The following is a 3,952-nucleotide window of genomic DNA, read 5'->3' as shown; positions in this document are numbered from 1 at the left end:
AGCAGAGTGCTGAAGTGCCGTCTACTGTTCTAAGCACAAGAGTGCTGTGATGTGCCTTGAGAGAAAATACAGGTGTAAGGTAGGTTTGGTTCAGGTGTGAGTTATAGTGCCCCTCAGCCGTGAATTTGATGTTAATGGATCAGCAGTATCTATTAAGTAAACACAAGCACGCATACATAAAAGGAGGTTGTGTATTGATGGGTTGATGAAAATGTAAGCAGGGGCTCTCAGGAACTTAACCGTGCAATTCCCCCAGAAACAATGGTTCGGTATTTGCTAGCTCAGTGAGTGTTTGCAGTGACTGTATAGAACATAACTACTGGGACTAATGAGAATCCACTGTATATAGAAGCTCCTACACATTGTGTGGTGACGACAAGGCTTCAGGAAGTGTTTATTCTGAATCTCAGTGAGAAGGCAGGAAGCACTCCGGGCAGGTTTTTGCCACAGTTGTTCAAGCTTTGCCAGGAATTTGGTTCTGAAAAGAGTCAAAAAGGAATTTTCACATATCCCCACACCATGCTCTCCTGTCAAATACAGTATAACAACAATGGGTTGTAACCACCCCTTATACCTCAGTCACTGCCACGAATAATGTGCTCTTGTTAATAAGTTTCTTACTCCTCTTCTGCCCTGTGGGTGCCTCACATTTCTGCCCCCAGAGAGGGAGCTCTAGGCTGAGCCGGTGTCTCCTCGCAGCCTGAGGGGTCTGAAGGGGGTCTCGTCTCCTCCTCTCTGGGTGTTTTCTGCCCTCCTTTTCTCTCTGTCCCGACTAGCTTGTATTTGCTGCTTCTGCTTTCATTGACCCTGGGGGAAGCAAAAAGCAATCAAAGCCTTGTCTGGATCCTGGCTCCCTGGCAGGGTGACAGGGCGTCTCTAAGCATAGGTGGTGGAGCAGGACGTGTGGAGAGGGTGAAGGGACTCTGGCCACCAGGTTTCTCCCCATAGGAAAGGCCCTCCCCGATCAGGCCACTGCTGGCCCCCACCAAGGTGGGGGTGGAAGCAGCAAGAACAATGGGAAGCTGCAAGATTTACTCTACACCTGGGTCTGATTAGAGTCCCATTCCTGAGGCTCTCCGGGCTGAACGCTTTCTCCCCAGGCAGCCAATTGGAGAAAATCTGCAAACCTGTGCTGAGGCCAGGCTTAGGGAGGCAGCCCTCCCCCTCCCACCCCGGGTGAAATGGAAGGGCTGTGGGTACTTGATCTTTATCTGAGCCCTCTCCGCCTCCCGGCCTCCTGCCAGCAACTAGTAGCCCCCAGCCAGGATCCTCTAGGAATTCAGAGCCTGGTGATTGTATTACCTTCTGAATTCCGTTAGCACACGCTGGCTGGGGAAGGGATGGGGGGGGGGGTAGGTGGGGGACAGGAAAGTAAGGGGAGCCATCCAGCAGTGCTTGGTGCCAAGCAGACACCTTCCTTTGCTTGTCTCTGCCTTTCCAGCTTCAAATACGTCTTTGCCCCCATCTCTCATGCTCTCTGCAGGGAAGGACATGGATTATGTATATGTAAACTAAAAAAAAATAAGCATTTTACAGGTTGTTCATAGGAAAACAGAAGTTAACAGTAATAGTAATCATAGGAAAACTATGTGCCAGGAACTGATTGAATTGCTTTACACATATTAGCACCTTTAATTTTCATATCTCTATTTTACAGATGAGGAAACTGAGGCAGAACTGTATGACCTTCAGGATGTCAACACTTCCCCATTTTGAACTGCTGTTTCCTCATAACTATAAAGAGGCATTAGACAAGATGAATATACAGTACCTCCCATCTCCATTTTTTTCTTTTCTTTTCTTCCTTTTTTTTCTTTTCTTTCTTTCTTTTTTTTTTTTTTTTTTTTTTTTTTTTTTTTTTTTTTTGTCTCTTTTTATACCAGGAAGGAGGAAAAGGAAGGAGAAAAGAATTTATTGAGTCCATACTACCTTGGGTTCTATAGCAGAGTTGGTAAAGTTTCTCATAGAGGGCCAGAGACTAAGTTTGTTAGACTTTGAGGTCCATCTAGTCTCTGTCACAACCACTCACCTATACTTTTATAGCATAGAAGCAGCCATTGACAACATATGAATAGATAAGCATAGTTGTGCTTCAATAAAACTTTATTTAGCCAAAAAGGCAGAGGGCTGCATTGGCCCTCTGGCCTATTTAGCTCTATAAGAATCTGATTATCCAGTCTGGGGTCCTACCTTCAGAGAGCTTACACTCTGCTCCAGGCTTCGTCATGAGCTCCATGGCTATGACTGATCTATTCCATCTGTGAACATACAAAATATACAAAACATGTATACACACACACACACACACAGTGCTCCCCAGCCTTAGTCCATTGCATAAGCCAAAGGTCTCTTTTACACATTGTTTGGCAGTTCGTACGTCCAGAAGGACATTTACTGGGCATCCACTGAGTCCCAGGCACTGTACTTAATGCTTTCTTATACATTATCTCAATTCAGTAGGAATTATGATCCCTGTATTAATGTTTTAGGTCTACCATAACAGAGTACCACAGATGGGATGGCTTAAACAATGGAAATTTATTTTCTTACAGGTCTACAGGCTAGAAGTCCAAGATCACAGTGTTAGCAGGGTGGGTTTCTTCTGGGACCTCTTTCCTGGTCTTGTAGATGGCCACCTTCTCCTTCTCATGGTCTTCACTTTCTGCTTGTCTTTGCCCTAGTCTCCTTTTCTTATAAGGACACCGATCGTATTGGATCAGGGCCCACCCATATGACCTCATTGTACCTTCATTACCCCCTAAAAGACCCTATCTCCAGTCACATTCTGAGGTGCTAGGGGTCAGGACTCCAACACAGGAATTTCTGGGGAGGACAGCTCAGCCACACATTTCCACCTACAGAAAACATAACAGAGACTCTGAGGAGCCAGATTATCTACCCAAGTTCACACAGTAATTTGAATGCCTAACTCCAAAGCCCCTGCTCTTAATCTCTTGGAGGTAGGTTGTTCATCATAGGAAAATCACAGCCTTTTTTGAAAATCAAAGATAATAGTTTCAGGGAGCTTTATAATTAAAGGCTTCTCTATGGACAATCTTTAAAGTAATAACTAAACACCAGCTTGGCCATTTCTTTGGCCACTAGAAATGTGATAACTTTCAAAAGAAGGATGCTGTCTCCTCCACTGACTGCCCTACCCATTAGGAATTGTCTTGTAGCCCACTGCACACTACCTCTTTCAGTCCTTCTCACCTCCAGCTTCTCCCTCCTCTCCCTTACTTAAGTGTCCTCTCAGAAGTACAGGTTTCATCCTAAGTGCCCGAAAAAAGGCACCAGGTCCCGAGAGAACAACTGCTGAGACAGAGGAGGGCTTTCCCAGGACCGCTTTAGCCACAGCCCCACAGGGACAGGCCCTGCCCCATGAGACTGAGTTTCAACTGACCACCAAGCTGTAGGTCTGCAGTGGCCACAGGGCAGACCCAGGACAACCGTAGTCACTGAAGTAAGTAGGCAAGGGGTTGTTTGGCTAAACATATTTCTCAGATGAGGAAGAATCACCCACATTGACTTTCATTAAGTTTTGCAGAGTATTCTTTTATGTTCTCTATATCCTATCCAATCTTCAGACATCTGATTAGATTCTTGACACTCCTCCACAAATAAGACATTTCTTCTTATCTTGGTCCTTTTTTTCCCCTTCTAAGTCCATGTCTTTCTTTACTTATGCTGTTTGTATATATTTATCCCACTGACACGGTTGTCTCCCCTGGTCTCTTCCTTTAAGAGGATCCAGGCTGTCTTCTGTCCTTGCATTATGCACTTTGTCTGGTTTTTCCTTCATTTTCTAATATTGGCTTGACTCACATTTAGTGAAATGCACAGATTTTAAGAGTAAAAGCCCTATGAATTTTGACACACACTGGTATAAGCCATACCTTGGTCAAGACACAGGCCACTTCCATCACTCTAAAAAGTTTTCCCATGCTCTTTC

At 44.9% G+C, this 3,952-nt stretch overlaps 1 long non-coding RNA gene across 1 annotated transcript; it reads right to left on the bottom strand.

Moving 5' to 3' along the window:
• Positions 1-367: 367 nt before the first annotated feature.
• Positions 368-1,261, bottom strand: LOC122236020. The gene is made up of 3 exons (XR_006214221.1): positions 1,201-1,261; positions 575-807; positions 368-478 (listed from the first exon to the last, which is right to left on the bottom strand). It is a non-coding gene; the product is annotated as an uncharacterized LOC122236020 (long non-coding RNA).
• Positions 1,262-3,952: the final 2,691 nt, after the last annotated feature.

This window comes from Panthera tigris, chromosome F3, assembly GCF_018350195.1.
Source record: "Panthera tigris isolate Pti1 chromosome F3, P.tigris_Pti1_mat1.1, whole genome shotgun sequence".
Taxonomy (NCBI): domain Eukaryota; kingdom Metazoa; phylum Chordata; class Mammalia; order Carnivora; family Felidae; genus Panthera; species Panthera tigris.
Note: the sequence above shows the minus strand (reverse complement) of the source record. Positions and strands in the feature narration are given on the sequence as shown.